The sequence below is a fragment of the Mauremys mutica genome, chromosome 2, assembly GCF_020497125.1.
Source record: "Mauremys mutica isolate MM-2020 ecotype Southern chromosome 2, ASM2049712v1, whole genome shotgun sequence".
Lineage (NCBI taxonomy): Eukaryota > Metazoa > Chordata > Testudines > Geoemydidae > Mauremys > Mauremys mutica.
The window spans coordinates 36,066,042-36,083,059 of NC_059073.1; the positions used below are offsets into that span (position 1 = coordinate 36,066,042).

At 43.6% G+C, this 17,018-nt stretch overlaps 1 protein-coding gene and 1 pseudogene across 7 annotated transcripts in view; one reads left to right on the forward strand and one right to left on the reverse strand.

Annotated features, from left to right (window-relative positions):
* Positions 1-17,018, reverse strand: part of OXR1 (oxidation resistance 1) — a 556,965-nt gene that overhangs the window by 41,618 nt on the left and 498,329 nt on the right. The gene's annotated exons all lie outside the window — the stretch shown is intronic.
* On the forward strand, positions 105-1,537 carry LOC123365027 (annotated as a pseudogene).

Here is a 17,018-nt window from a genome sequence, read left to right on the forward strand (position 1 = left end):
AGTCATTTTTTTCTGAAAAGGCTGAACTCTCAAATGGGATGTCCTGTATGGTTTCCTGGACCTCATATGGTAGCCCTGATGCTTGTAGCCAGTAGCTCCTTCGCATGGCCACCCTGGAGGCCATGGTGCAGGCAGCCGAATCAGCCATTTCCAGGGCTGTCTGGAGTGATGCCCTGGCTACCATCTTACCCTCCTCTACCAAGGAGGAAAACTCTGCTCTGAAGTCCTCTGGTAGAAGCTCTGTAAACTTTGCCATAGCCCCGCATGAGTTAAAATTGTATCTGCTAAGGACCGCCTGGTGGTTTGAGATTCTGAGCTGGAGCCTTCTGGAGCAGTAAATTTTTCATCCAGAGAGGTCCAGTTTCTTCGCATTCTGATTTTTTGGTGATGGGCCCTGGTGATCTTGGCATTCCTGCTCATTTGCTACTGCTACAACTAAGGAGTCCACTGGGGATGCATATAAAAATGCTTGAACCTCCTAGAGGGAACAAAATATTTCTGTTCCATCCTCTTTGCAGTTGGTGGTAAGGAGGCGGGAGTCTGCCACAACAGCTTAGTAAAGTCCTGAATGTTTTTTATCAGTGGCAGGGCAACACGAGAGGGACCAGAGGGTGCTAGAATATCCGCCATCAGATCCACAGTCTCAGCGACCTCTTCAACCTGGATCCTCAGATTCTTGGCCACTTGTCTCAGCAGCTGCTGGAGTACCCTACTGTCCTCCAACGCAAGGGTCATCGAAGTTCCCACCACCACCTCATTAGGTGAGGATGAGGCCCTAGCTGGGAGCAGGTTGTGCTTTCTACCCTTGGCATCGAGGGGGTCATGTGGTGCTGGGTCTTCCCCTGTGGTGGCCGGTGCTGATGCAGACACTGCCAATGCGGCGGCTTGAGCAGCATGGTACAGCTGGTCCTGCACCGAGTGAGGTGCCAGAGGCACGTAGGATGTCGAGGCCACCGACCTCCTTGAATAGAAGCCTTGGCTTTGGGCCTGGTGGAATGCCCAGGGGGTCCAGAAAAGCCACTGGGCTGGAGCCTGCCATTGTCCCGGCCATAGCATCAGATGGAACTGCTGTCTCTCTATTCGATCTGGACCGTTGGCTTTGCCTGAATATCCCCTCAGCTGTTTCACTCTCTTTGAAAATGGCCCCTGCCTCATAGCAGATGCCAACTTTGACGTCCTGATGGTAAAACTGAAAGGCTTTTTCCAAAACGCCAAGGCAAACAAGAGAGAGAGCCGGGGTACGCAGTACCAGTACTGTGACTTCTTGGTGAAGATTGGCACTGTTACCATGGGGCCCAGTGCCCGGGAATATCTGTGGAGGTGGAATACTGCCCATGTGTGGTAGCCAATGACTGCTGGAACCTGCTCATGGAGTTCATACAAAGCTTCATGGGGAAATCACACTCCTGGAATCCCATCCACGTTTGGTAACAAGCACGACAACATCTAAAGCCCAGATGACACAATGGCTCAGTACATGGAACTGTTCAACAAGATCTGCAAACAGCAGCAGGTGCCTGTAGCTGGGATCAGATGAAGAAGACTACAGGAGACTCCTTGACCTACAGGATTCTGCCTCCGACTGGGAAGACTTACTGTAGGAAGACCACAGAGGGGCAGTGCCCACTGATGTTGGAGAATGGTGCTGGGAACCTGAGGAATGCTGCGGCTCCCCTGTTCATCTGCTGGCCAAAGGTCCCAGCAACCAGTGCCAAGGGGATGGTGATTGGCACGGTATCATTGCCGGCTTGCCTCTGGACAGCACCGAGGATCTCGCGGGCGCCACTAAGCCGGAGCTCGGAGCCCTGTCATGCCTCGGAGGGGAAGGCAGTACCATGAAGTCGATGAGGTCTCTGGCTGCCTTGAACATCTCCAGCGTAGAAGGCAACTGCAACTGTTCCCTATCTTCCTGGATAGGGGAGTGTCAAGGGCCTGGACTCAACTGGTCCCATGGTGGAGCAGAAGTTGACGGAGCCCTAGCTGTCAGTGCCGTGCTTACGTGGCCTGACATGGGTCTCACAGCGCCAGTTTCCTTCCATGCCAGGCTGGGTGTGGGGGAAAGCCATCAGGTTGTTTCTCCTTGTGAACAGTACCGCCCACCGCCCAGCATGGGGCCCCTATGCTGGGAACTTTTGTCGGTGCTCAGAGTCTCTGTCAGAGTCCTTCCTCGGTGCCGACCCATCCCACGATGGTGCCAGAGCACTCCATACCGACCTTGAGGTGCTTGGCGTCGGCCCGGCTGACCAAATCTGAATGGGGATGGAGGGCAGCTTCCATCATAGGGATCTTGAGGCGGTGGTCCCTCTCCTTCCGAGTTCTGGGGTGAAATTCCCTGTGGATCTTGCAGCCGTCCTTTTGGTGGGCTTCCCCCAAACACCTCATGCAGGAAGTTTAACCTAGAATGCCCCAGTAACACGGGAGAAGGGGGAAAATGGGGAGTATCCTCAAATGAAAGTCTATATACAACTAACATTATTACTAACCAGTTACAGACAAAAACTGCCAAGGGACAGAAAGGGCTTGCCGAAGCAAGGAATACACCGAGCATTCCGGCTAACTATCACAGGCGGTAAGAAGGAATTGAGGTGGCGGTGGACTGACAGGGCCCTATATATTCTGCACCCTGGAGGCACCACTCCAGGGGACTCCTGGACTGACCTGACGGGTACTGCTAAGGTAAAATCTTTCCAGTTGCTGTGCACGCAGCACATGCACACCTAATTGGAATTTACATGAGCAATCACTCAAAGAAGAACTAGTATCTCACCTTAAGATCATGGAGGAGTACTTCCACAAGTGGCGGCTGAGACTAAATCCAAGCATTGGTAACCTTTACTTTCCACCTTGACAATAGAATCACACAAAACACTCTTGTGATGAAATTGTGCATTATGTGAAAAGCCATCATATCTCAGTGTCACTCTTGACTGCACATTGACCTTTCATGACCATCTCAAAAAACGAGCCCCTAAAGCAAAGATGCACATCAACAAGTTAGCAGGAACAAGCTGAGAATCAACAGCCCTGATGCTATGAACATCGGCCTTGGCCCTGGTGTACTCCATTTCAGAGTACTGTGCAACTTGTGGATAGGCAGCTGAATCAGACCATATGAATCATCATGGGAACTTTAAAATTAACACCTGTACCGTGGCTTTCTGAATTAGCCAACACTGAACCTCCAGCTATTTGCCGAGATATAGTCGCAGCATGAGAATTTACACGTGCTGAACAGTACCCAGAACTTCCAATCCAACAGGTTATGGATAACATGCCCCCAAAATGCCTGAAATCCTGAAAAGCACTATGGACCACATGTGACCATCTCATGTCTCTGGATCCAACCAGGGAGTGGCAAAGTGCCTGAACCTCATCTACTGTTCCAAACAAACACCTAATTACTGACTCAAGCCACCTTCCTGGTTTTGACCTGCCACGCAGACTTTGGACCACACTGAACTGCATCTGAAAAAACCATGGAAGATGCAGCTACTTGATACACAAGGAGAAAATCAAATACTTCCCTTTATTAGATGGTTTGGATAGTCTCACCACAGTCAAACACATAACACAGTGCCTCACATATGGATTCAAAAATGAATTGGATGAAATCCACGTCACAGAGGCGGCTTTCAAATGGTTTATGGACCTACCATTCCACCTATACCATGTTGATCTGCAGATGCCATATGCGACAGAGAGAAGGCTAACGTTGCTATTCACTAGCTACTAATAAAACTATCTGACACATGCTACCCCAAAAATGACTACGTATGAGTGGTTCCTGAACAGTTTTGTCTCTCTCTCTCTATATATATATATACACACATACACACACACACAAAATACAATTTTACTGTTCAAAGAGGTCCATTCAGGTGGTCTGCGGATAGTTCCCTCTAAGGTGCGCGCCTGGATGGCTGCACACAAAAGAATGAGGGCCAACCACTTAATTAGTGGAGCTGTGCAGGCATGGCTCCATTAATTAGCTGCCTGGACCCCGAAGAAGATACACATGTAAGGTGAGGTGGTGGCCTTGGGGAGGAATAGAGGGTAGGTGGGAGGGGGCAGTGGGGTGAGAAGAGGGGGTGGGGGAATTTGGGATTTGCAGGGCTGCGGCGGCCAAAGAGGCGACTTTCCCCAGCTCCAGGGCTGCAGCTGCTGGAGAGAGATGGCTCTCCTTCCCAGCCTCAGCTCTGTGGCGGGGGAGAGACCCCCATTCTTCCCAGCCCCAGCTCGGGGGCTGCTATGGCGGGGGAGAGAGAGCACATCCATCACATTAGAAAGCTAAGACTACTGATATTAAAATATGAATTGTGCGCTTTTATTTGTAGAACAAAGAAGTTTATTATTATTTTTTTTAATATAGCGCTTTTATCCAAAGCACTTTATAGTAGTTAGCTAACGGTATAAACGACATTTGGAAAGATCATTAAGTGGTCCGCCGAGACCCTCAGCAATTTTCAGGTGGTTTGCAAAAAATAAAAGTTTGAGAACCACTGGTCTAGAAAACATGACCTAGGAGGGAAGACTGAAAAAAAAATGGGTTTGTTTAGTCTGGAAAAGGAAAACTGAGAGGGGACATAACAGTTTTCAAGTACAGAAAAGGCTGTTACAAGCAGGAGAGAGAAGAATTGTTCTTCTTAACCTCTGAGGATAGGACAAGAAGCAATGGGCTTAAATTGCAGAAAAAGAGGTTTAGGTTGGACATTAGGAAAATCTTCCTGTCAGGATGGTTAAGCACTGGAATAAATTGCCTAGGGAGGTTGTGGAATCTTCATCACTGGAGATTTTTAAGAGCAGGTTAGACAAACACCTGTCAGGAATGGTCTAGATAATACTAAAGTTAGTCCTGCCATGAGTATAGGGGTCTGGACTAGATGACCTCTCAAGGTCTCTTCTAGTCCTATAATTCTATGAACTACTTTTTTGAACCCAGTTATACTTTTGGCCTCCTGGCAGCAAGTTCCACAGGGTGACTGTGCATTGTGTGAAGAAGTACTTCCTTATGTTTGCTTTAAACCTGCTGCTTATTAATTTCATTGGGTGGCCCTTTGTTCCTGTGCTCTGTGAAGAAATAAACAACACTTCCTTTTTCACTTTCTCCACACCATTCATGATTTTATAGACCTTGTCATAAACATACAGCTAAGGATAGCATAAAATCCCTCTTTTACCTGTAAAGGGTTAAGAAGCTCAAATAACCTGGTTGGCACCTAACCAAAAGAACCAATAAGGGAAAAAATACTTTCAAATCTGTGGGGAAAGGTTTTTGCTTTGTGCTCTGTGTGTTGTTCTCTCTGAGACAAAGAGAGAGACCAAGCAAGTAATCCAGCTCCTACTAAAATGATACATCTAATATTACAAAAATAGTAAGTAATAGCAAGAAAATGCATTAAATTATCTTATGTTTTAGCTTGTGAATTTTCCCTATGCGAAGAGGGAGGTTTATTTCTGTTTTGTTTTTTTTGTAACTTTAAACTTTTGCCTAGAGGGGAATCCTCTGTGTTTTACATCTTACTACCCTGTAAAATTACCTTCCATCCTGATTTTACAGAGGTGTTTCTTTTATTTTTTTCCTTATAATAAAGTTCCATTTTTAAAAATCTAATTGGGGTTTTAGTGTCCTAAAAACCCAAGGGTCTGGTCTGGTCTGTGCTCACCTTGGTTACCTATTTGGTTGGTATATTATTCTCAAGCCTCCCCAGAAAAGGGAGTGAAGGGGTTTGGGGGGATATTTTGGGGAAACAAACTCCAAGTCCTTTTCCTAAATCTCTATCTAACTCACTTGGTGGTGGCAGCAATACCATCCCAGTGCAAGGTATTTGTGCCTTGGGGAAGTTTTTAACCTAAGCTGGTCAAATATAAACTTAGGGGTCTTTCATGTGGGTCCCCATATCTGTACCCCAAAATTCGGAGTGGGGACCTCTATCATATCTCCTCTCAGATGTCTCTTTTCCAAAGGTGAATAGTCCTAGTCTTTTTAATCTCTCCTCATATGGAAGCTGTTCCATACCCCTACTCACTTTTTTTCCCTTTTCTCTGTACTTTTTCCAGTTGTAATATATCTTTTTTTTTTTTTTTTGGAGATGGTGTGACCAGAACCACATGCAGTATTCAAGGTGTGGGCATACAATGGATGTATATAGTGGCATGATGATATTTTCTGTCTTAATATCTATCCCTTTCCTAATGGTTCCTAACATTGTTAGCTTTGACTGCTGCTATACATTAACCAGATGTTTTCAGAGAACTCCAGGTAACTGCTCCCCATCATTTTATACGTATAGCTGGGATTATGTTCTTCAATGTGCATTACTTCACATTTATCAACATTAAATTCAATCTGCCATTTTGTTGCCCAGTCACCCAGTTTAATTCTTGGCAGTCAGCTTTGGACATAAGTATCTTGATTAATTTAGTATCATCTGCAAACTTTCCCACTTCATTGTTCACACTCTTTATCCAGACCATTTATGAACATGTTAAAACAGTACTTTTCCCACTATAGCTCCTTGGGAGACCCCACTATGTATCTCTCTCCATTATGAAAACTGACCATATATTCCTAACATAGTACTTATCTTCAAAAAAGGAGGACCTGAGCAATTACAGACCCACCAGTCCAACTTTCAGACCCAAAAAGATATTGGAACAGGTTACTAAACAATTTGTTTAAATCTAGAGCATAGTAAGGTGAAAAGACAAATCCATGTTGGCCATTACAAGATGAATTCATGTCAAAACAATCTAATCTCCTCCTTTGACAGGGTAACCAGCCAAGTAGATAGGAGGAAAGCAATGCACATAACATATCTGGACTTTCACAAGGCTTTTGACACAGTTCCATGTGGCATTCTCATAAGCAAACTAGAGAAATATATTTTAGATGAATTTACTTTTTATAAGCTGGATGCAGAACTGGTTGAAAGGCCATACTCAGAGTAGTTATCAATGGTTTGCTGTCAAAGTAGGAGCATGTTTCTAATGGAATCCTGTATTATTCAAAATTATAATTATTAACTTGGATGCTGGAGTGGAGAATATGCTTATCAAGTCTGCAGATGACAAAACTGGGAGAGGTTGCAAGGACTGTGGAGGACAGGGTTAGAATTCCAAAAGATCTTGACAAATTGGAGAGAGATTCTGAAATCAATAAGATGAAATTCAATAAAGCTAAGTGCAAAGTACTGTACTTAGGAAGGAAAAATTAAAAGGATCTGTGGATTATAATGGACCACAAACTGAATATGTGTCACTGTGCTGCTGTTGGGGGGGGGGGGGGAAGGCAAGTGTCACTCTGGGATGTGTCTCAGGAATGTCATCTGTGAAATACAAGAGGTAATTGTTCCACTTTTCTTGGCACTGGTGAGGTCTCAGCTGGAGTACTGTATCTAGTTTTGGTCACACATTTTAAGAAAGATATGGACAAACTGGAGAGCATCCAGAGGAGAGCAACGCAAACAAGAAATTTAGAAAACCCAACTTGTGAAGAAATGTTGAAAGAAGTGGAAATGTTTAGAGAAGAGAAGGCTAAGGGGGAGGGAAACACATGATAAGTCTTCAAATATGTAGAGGTAGTTATAAAGAGGACAGTGATCAATTCTTCTCCATATCCATTGACAGTAGAACAAGGAGTAATCTGCTTAATCTGCAGAAGGGAGATTTAGGTTGGATATTAGGAATAACTTTGTAACTACAAGGATAGTTAAGTGGTGGAATAGGTTACCTAGGGAGGTTGCAAAATTTCTGTCCCTGAAGGTTTTTAAGAAAAAGTTAGACAAATACCTGTCATCAATTGTCTAGATATACTTAATCCTGCCTCAGTGCAGGGGATGGACTAGATAACATCTTGAGGTTCCTTCCAGCCCTACATTTCTATATTTAAAAAAAGGTTATTTGATTGCGAAGTCAGACTGCAGCTGCCTGGACAACTTTAATTCTGCCCCTTGTTCATCCAATCTGTACAATGAAGGAGGCAGGGATCCTAAGCAATGTTCCCTCTAATTTTTTACATCCATGTGCAGAATGAATTTTGTTATGTGCACCGATATGGAGGTGATGTGTGGCAGGGCCGGAGATGAGGAGTTTGGGGTGCACGAGGGGGCTCAGGGCTGGGGCAAAGTGTTGCGGTGCAGGGGGTTGAGGGCTCTGGCTGGGGGGTGCAGATTCTGGGGTAGGACCAGAGATGAGAGGTTTGTGGTGTGGGCAGTTCTGGGGCTGGGGCTGAGGAAGAGGTGTCTCCCTGCCACAGCCCTACACGCCCCCTACCTCTCTCCTCTCCAGTTCAGGCCCTCGTGGCTGAACGCCTGTGCGGCTATGCAGCTTAGAGGGAAATTAGATCCTATGTGTACAGAGTGGAATAGGGAGGGGGGAAGAGAAATAGTATGCAATCATAAAATTGGAGACTATATCATAACACCTACGAACAAGAGGGTAGAATTAGGGTGGTTTTTAAAAGACAAAGATAAACAAATGCTTTACATACAACCCACCCCCAAAATATTCATGCACCACCAGAATCATCAGCACTGCACAAGACTTCTACCAGTTGGGCTACAGCACTAACTTCATTAGCTGACAGTAGCAGCAGGCTTTTATCCCAGAGAGGTGGGATATGCCGCTGGTGCCATGTAATATATCCAAGAGATGGTGGGGTAGACACTGGCCCTCTCTTCCCATCGCCCAGAAACTGAGGGGGTGGAGGAAGGACAGGATGTCTTCTCCCCTCACTTGGTGCCTCCATGCAATGTTCCTGATCTGATTGGTGTGGTTGGGGATGAGGAGTATGGCTTGGCTGGCTCTCCCGACTGTTCCACTACAACTGCTGCCAGTCATTCCCAGTACAGTAAGAGCTGATGCATTATGCCCAGCTTTTCAAAATGTTAACTTATTTTGTCTTGCTGACAAGGTTTTCCTGGGTACACAGATAAGAGAAGGAAAATGACAACTTTTCAACAGTTTTATACCCTGCTGCTCCTTTTTGGTCCCATGAAATTGAGTGTTAGCTCTTTCCTAGCCCCAGGACTTTCTTCCTGATAAATTTGAAAGGACTGCTGCAAGCAATGGAGACATCAGAGCTTGTAAAAAAGTCAATCTTTTAGAATGGAAAAAAAAGGAACAGGCAACCAAAATATCAGGGTTGCACCAGCTCCCCCATAACAGAATGCATAAAAGGTAGAGATTGTAACTATTCTCATATTATATATGTAATCCCAAACTCAACTCAGCAGTGGAGATGCAAAGAGCTATGAGTGGGTTAAGATCAACCACTTCTAATTGCAATTTTAGTTACATATATTTACATTTTGTTATTGTATGTTTTTAATTTGCAATATTAATGTCTGATTTGCATCTAAGAGCAACAAACTTCCTAAAAGCCCACCCATGTGAACAGTGAAATGTGTGTTCATTTTTTTTTTATAATAGTCATGGATTAAAGATATCATCTTATTGCAACTGTATGCAATGCTTTCTGCCAAGCCTATCCCAACAATTCATATCTCTGCCATTACAGAGATTGAGTTGGCAGTAATGATAGTATGGATCATGTGCAGATACAACTACTGGAGTTCAAAGAACAAAGGAATCTAATCCTCCAATGCAGATCAATCTTTTAAAAACATGCCCATGAATGCACATGTTGGCTGCTGATCAAACACTGATCATTTTTAAAAGATAGTGATGCAATAATAGTACATGACAGTATCTACACATTTCTAATGAGTATTTTATGCTAAAATGTCAGCAATTTGTTACCAAATGAAATTCTTATAAATTGAGTAAATAAAAAAACCAGTGCCAAACTAACAGCTAAAGACAAAATGAAAAAAAAATTACACTGAGATTTTTGTGGTTTATACATCAGCATCAATCTCAAAGTTTAGCAAAATGTTGTGTACCAGTTACATATTTGTTGTCAAAAGAAGCCTGCTGCTTTCAGATTTCATGCGCTCTGCTGGGGCAATATTATCCAACTTGTCAAAAGGCATTATGACCTTATCACTTAAAGAAATAAGATATGACAGGGAGCACATTTTGCTGAATATCTGCATACCCACAGACCTAGAGTGAGGAATGAAGAGAAATGTAGTATCTATGGGATAGATTCACAGAGAAACTTAAGCATGGTGATGCTGAACATCAAACATGTCTTACTTTTAGATGATTAAAAAAATCACTTTTCAATACCTGAGATCGTTGCCCAGGTTCCCTACATAATGAATGGAGAGAGATAGGCGCTTTAGAATGGGATTCACAAAAGCCAGTAAACGAGGCAACTCCTTACCTAAAATAGTCAATGATAGATGCCAAGCAGAGAGGTATGCACTAAGCTCCAGCCCTCTCTTGGAGATAGGGACCTAAGTCAAGGATGCAGGGAGGCACCTCCCTCTGGTTGGGATTTTTCACCGCAAACCATCTCTTGGCATTAGTCACCTATGCTCTTTTAGCAAGAAATCTTTTCCTCTTTGCCGGAGGCTCTGACAGAGGAGAAGGAAGGTGGGTCTTGGAATTGACACAAGCAACACATTTCAAAGAACAGTTACACAAAGGTAGGTATCTATTTTTTCTTCTTCAAGTGCTTGCTCATGTCAATTCCAAGTAGGTGACTCCCAAGCAGACCACTGGAGGAGGGGTCAGAGCTCATGGATTCACTGACTGAAGCACCGCTCTGCTGAAAGCTGCACTGTCCTGGCATGCTGGACGATGGCATAATGCTAAGTGAACATGTGGATTGAGGACCCGTTTGCTGCCCTGAAAATCTCCTGTACAGGGACTTGCGTGAGGCAAGTGGCTGAGGTGGCCTGTGACCTTGTAGAATGAGCTGTTCGTATCGGGGCTGGCACTTTTGCCAGGTCATAACATGCCCAAACGCGATCCACAATGAAATTCTTTGGGACAATACAGGGAGGCCCTTCATCGTGTTCGCTATGGCGACGAATAGCTGGTTAGACTTCCAGAACAGTTTTGTCCTTTCAATATAGAAAGCCAAAGCCCACCTCACACCAAGGGAATGGAGTCTTTGTTCCTGGCTGTTGGTGTGTGGCTTGGGGTAAAACACTGGAAGGAAAACGTCCTGACTTATGTGAAACCGAGATACCACCTTTAGCAGGAAGGTTGGGTGAGGCCGCAACTGAACCTTGTCTTTGTAGAAGATTGTATATGGAGGTTCAGATGTCCAAGTTTTTATCTCAGACATCCTCCTGGCCACCAGGAATGCTACTTTCCACGAAAGGTAGAGGAGTAAGCATGTTGCTAGGGGTCGAAGGGAGTTCCGTTAACCTGGAGAGCACCAATCTGTTTGATGTCCTTCTCGTAGGCACTTTAGGCAGGAGTCGTGGGGATTGTCCTTTGGCATGGGCTTGTGGCAGGTCCTGCACGGTTTAAACCCTTGGGGTCATGGTATGCCCTGAGCCCAAAGAACCGGGGTGGCAGGGAACCCCCAAACTAACTACAATTAAAAACTAACTATACCTATTTGCAGGTTGAAGATGCAGAAATCTCTAGGGGAAATTCTTGCCAAAGCAAGAGAGAGACTCAGCTCCAACGACCGTCACTGACAGTAAGAAGGAACTAAAGAGGCAGTGGGTCAGCAGGGACCTATATACAGTGCCATGAAGGCGTGACGGGTGGTTGTCTCCATTTCTATTTCCATCAGCTGTCCTGCCTTCATGCCCATGTTCCATATTATCATCCTTATTGAAAACAGAGGCAAAGTATTCATACAGCTTTTGGGCAATACCTAGACTATCTTTAATCTCCTTCCCGTCCACACTGCATAGCAGCCCAACATCATCCACTCTTATTCTCTATCTAAAATAAGAGGTTTTTTAGTTAATTCCTTGTCAGGAGCTAATTTATCTTACATTTAGCAATTTTCACTTTATTCCTACATTTCATAACTTCCAAGATTTAACTCTCATTGCTGATCAATCATTTTCCATTCTCTATAGGCTCCCTGATCACTCCTAATAGCTTTTTATTCATCCATCTGAGTCTGGAGCATTTCATTGTAAGTTTTTTCCTTTTGTTTGGGGTGCAAATTTCAGATATTCAGAAATTCCAGGAGTCATTTTTCATAAATGTAAAGGCATATGTAACAAAAAAGAAAAATCAATCTGATAGCTCTCCAATACCTGTAATGCTCCAAGTAGTACTGGACCCATTATAATTTTATTATTTGTATTATCATAGCACTTAAGAGCCCCAGTCATGGACCAAGACCCTACTCTGCTAGTTGCTATATGCCCCAGTCTTGTGACTTGTTACATGTGGGTATATTGCTGCTCTTACACTGAGCCCCACTAAAGACAGTGAGGCTTTATGCAGGTGCAGCAGTTAACCCAAACACAACAATAGGCAGAATAGAGATTTTAATTTAGTATTAAAAGTAAAATTAACTTTTAAGTAGACAATTTTTTTAACTTTAATATTTAAAAAGCAAGCCTAGTACTGTCTTCCATGTAAGACAATGTTACTCACCTTGAGCAGTAACTGTGATTCTTCAAGATCAGTGATTCTCAAACTTTTGTACTGGTGAACCCTTTCACATAGCAAACCTCTGAGTGTGACCCCTCCCCCCTTATAAATTAAAAACACTTAAAAATATATATTTAACACCATTATAAATGCAGGAGGCAAAGCGGGGTTTGGGGTAGAGGCTGACAGCTCGTGACCCCCCATGTAATTACCTCATGACCCCCTGAGGGGTCCCGATCCCCAGTTTGAAAACCCCTGTTCAAGATGTATGTACTTATGGGTACTCCACTTCAGGTGCCTCTCAAGCCCTTGATTGGAGTATCCTATGAGGCTATTGCTTAGGAGTCACCTGAAATTGAGCACCCATAGGGACACTACTTGAAGAAATGCCTTGTACATTTCTAACTGGTTTTTCCAGATGTGTCCCCCTATCGGTACTCCACTACTCACCCTCCTTCCCCCCTCTGCTTCATACTGTTCTTGTTGGTCATTCAGATAAAGAAGGAAACAAGGGAGGTTCGTCTGCACAGCCCTATATATCCTCAGAGTGCAGCACAAGGTTGTATAGAGCACATGTACTGGCCAAACAGACACTGCTCAGTGGAAAATCTCCAAGCTAGGGCTCAAGAGGTACATGTGCATCTGAAGCGGAGTACCTATAGGGACAATACTCGCAGAAGTAGTAGTCACAATTTCTCTCTCTCTCTTTTTTTTTTGGCAGATAAACGCTTAAACACTAAAGAATCAAAGGTAAAGGACAGCACTTTTGCTTCTATTTTTCTTTCATAAACTGAACTTAACCTTTATTCTATGACCAAACTATCTGCTTTAAGTGACATACAGTATATTTTTCCTATGAAAAAGGCAATAAATACATAGTAGAGAAATATCTGACCTCCACAGCAAGAGATCAAAAAAGAAGGCATGCTACAAAACACCATAAAGCAGGGGTCTCAAACTCCCGGCCGGCAGGCCATCTGCGGCCCACAAGCCTCCCCAATGTGGCCCACGGGGTTCCAGCAGTTTTGGGGCCGGGTCTCTCCCTTGGCCCCACCTGCTACCCCTGGGCACTCCCCCCTCAGGGGCCCCAGCAGCACAGCGGAGCTGAGCTGTGTCTGCCTGCTCACTCCAGTGGCTGCCAGTCCCTCCCTGCGGCCCAGAGGTGGAGCAGGGTGGGGCAGGGCTGTGCCTCCGTGCACTGCCCCTGCCCTGAGTGCCCCTGTGGCCAATGGGATGCTGCAGGGGTGGTGCCTGGGGGCAGAAGCATGTGAGGGCCCCCTGCCCCACCTTAGAGCCCCAGGTAAGCGCTGCACCCCCTTCCCCTTCCCACACACCCCCTCCAGCCCCCAACTCCCTCCCAGAGCCTGCACCCCATTCCCACACCGCCTCCTGTCCCCAAACTCCCTCCCAGAGCCTGCACCCCAGACTCCCTCCCCCACCCAAACTCCATCCCAGAGCCTGCACCCCAATCCCCTACCCCAGACCTCCTCCCCCACCCAAACTCCATCCCAGAGCCTGCACCCCAAACCCCTACCCCAGAACTCCTCCCCCACCCAAACTCCATCCCAGAGCCTTCGGCAGGTGGTAGGGCAGTTTTTTTGAGGGCGGGTTCTGGGCAGCATCAGTGACATTGGCCCACTGGGAGGATTTGAGGACTAGCACTGGCCCTAAGGTAAATTGAGTTTGAGACCCTTGCCCTAAAGAATGTGTTACTAGCCAATTTTGAAGAGGCTTATACAAAAAACATGCATTAACCAATTACTGAACTTCACTTAAGCCAAGTGTTCAAGATTATGGTAGAATTCGATCAAAGCTTCCTGTGCAATCAGGCACAGAAGAAATCTGGAAGGCACTGACTGAGGATCTTTTCCTGTTTTTATGGCACTGTGGTCCATGTTTTCACAGCTCCAGGTTATAGTAAAACTCTTTCAGTCTCCAATACTCATTGCCTCAAAGAGGCTTTGACCAACACACAAGCATCACATCTAAGAGTAGCAAAGGCTAGTGCAAACACGTGAACACCTATTTCATGAACTCAGCAGGCTCTCCAAAATCTATAATTTAGAGTCTATAAACCCATACACAGGTTAGAACATAGCTAACTCAGTCTCTCTCAGCCTCCACTGGTACAACAGAGCTGAAAACACCTAGGTTTACATTGTGAACCACTGGAGGAGAAGGTATTTTCAGTGGCAACTATGCAACTACTTGATCGAAGATATTAGACTCATGCCTAGTCTGATTGTGCTTAGATGCAAATGTAAGGCACCTTTTCAGAGAAAATCTCTATGCAGGAACAGTTTTGTATCTATAAACACCATCACAAGCATGTATGCCTATAAACATTGATACAAAAAAATCCCCATGTCAATTCAAACTTCCCTTATTACTAAGGGTAATAGATTTATGGCATTATTGCAGCTCTCAAAAGTATGCTAAGCTCATCACAATACAGATAAAAACAATATCGCTGCCCTGATGAACTTGAAAACTAATTTAAAATGTGATGATCCCTTCTCATGACAAGGCAGTAGTGAGGGGTGAGAAGGATGGGCAGAGATAATGTTAAGATAATGCATTTGTTCAGAACATGACACAGAAGAAGAGTTTTATTTCTTACCTACGAAATATAAAAATTGTCATAGGGCATATTAGTCCTCTTTGAAAAGGACATCAGTACAAACATGGGACCTTTAAGTTTGCATATGCAGCAACCACATGGGGGAGTTACAGTGTAGCACTTTGGTGCACACTGCTATTGGTGTTCCCCTTAGAACTGCAGGGCTGTGTAGACATGTCCTTGTTTTTTTAATTTCCTGTAGGCTTCACAGAAATGGGCCTTAAGAATTAAGCCTTAAGACCCAAATGAATAAAACTTTCTACACTGCTTTGCCACAGCGATTGGGATTACTTCTGTCTATTGCACCTAACAAGTGAGAGTCCTAAACAGTAGATTCCTGTGCATCACAGACACACACAGAGGAAAAAACAGAGAAACAGATCCAAGATATCCCACACAGAGCTGACATTTTTTGAATGTCACTTGCCATCCTTTAATTGTGAATTGGTAGTGATGCTCAATACTAGAACTATTTGTAAAGTTAACTGATGTAAAAATGAGTGGAAGTAAGCACCACTACACTAGTAACTCAGTTTCTTATAAGCTAGTGCAGTGTTTAATATAATACAGCTGAATTATTTCACTTAAAGAGTGTTTTAATGCTTTATACTGTACAATACTATGGATCAAAGCAATGAAGTCAAATCTGAGATAGCATTCCTGATCTATCACAGGATCAGTGGTAGTTGCAGATATTGTACATCGCATTTTCTCCCCATTAGGACTTTTTTCCTGAAATAGTACACTTTCTAAAGAGACAAGCTCATACTGTAGTTAGCTGGAAAAATTTCTTTGGAACTGATATAGAAGAAGCTTCCCACACCCATTTCCTAATCCTATCCACATTCTTTGCTTGCAACATTTTTCTTTTGAAAGAAAATTAGGTATATTGGAAATTTTATCCAATCCAAGGCAAAAACATTATATTTAGAGCACTGTATATTAAACACTTTTCAATCTGGGCCCCAATTTTCAAGGCACAATTTGGAACTTTCAGTCTATTACTCACACATGCTTTTTTCTTGCAATTTGTTACCAGCACAATACTTGGACACCAATATACCCATGTAACAGAGGTACAAGTTTGAAAATGAGAGCCTGATGTTATGCAGCATATGCATGTACGAGGCTAAGCTAAAGTTCTGAATGTAGCATTGTAAACCTACAGGCAAGACCTATTATGCTGCAGAAGCAGGGGTTTGTAGTTTGCTTCTGATAAAATTATGGATCTCAGGGTTCTCATTTATAATCCTTAATTTCAGAAATTTAAAAACAAACAGGATAAAAAGTTTTCAGAGAAGAAAACTGGTCTCCACATTAAGCCTAAAGTGAATCTAACTTGTTAAAAATGTGTCTAAGGTATTTAGAATTAAAAAGGGCATTATAAAAAAATTAAGATGGATTTTTGGCACTCCAATATACAACAATAAAATACAGCAGATCCTGATGCAAGATTGACAGTGAGTTTGTAATGGTTACATGGACCCAAATTAAGTGATGCTAATGGATACTTCTATAATATAAGTTTGCTTCAAATGACAATATTGAACTCTTGTACACAATATTCAAATGGAATAATTTGCTATGACACTTCAATTTTAGACAAACTACTGACTGCACACGAAAATTACAAGCGACTTTTTTCTCCATATGGACACTTAAAAAACATACAAATAATATGTTAACTGTATGCACATGTAATATGTGTCCATAGACACACAATGTACACTGATACACATGGGAGTAATATGTTTATTATAAAGAAGCATATATGCATTCTACCAGTAATACATTTTAATATTAATCCAAACATTCTACATGTTATTAAATCTAAAAAAGTAGGCTCTCAGTTAATCCAACAAAACTCCCTACAATTTATAAAAGGTCCTCTGTATATATACACACACACTTACAGTGT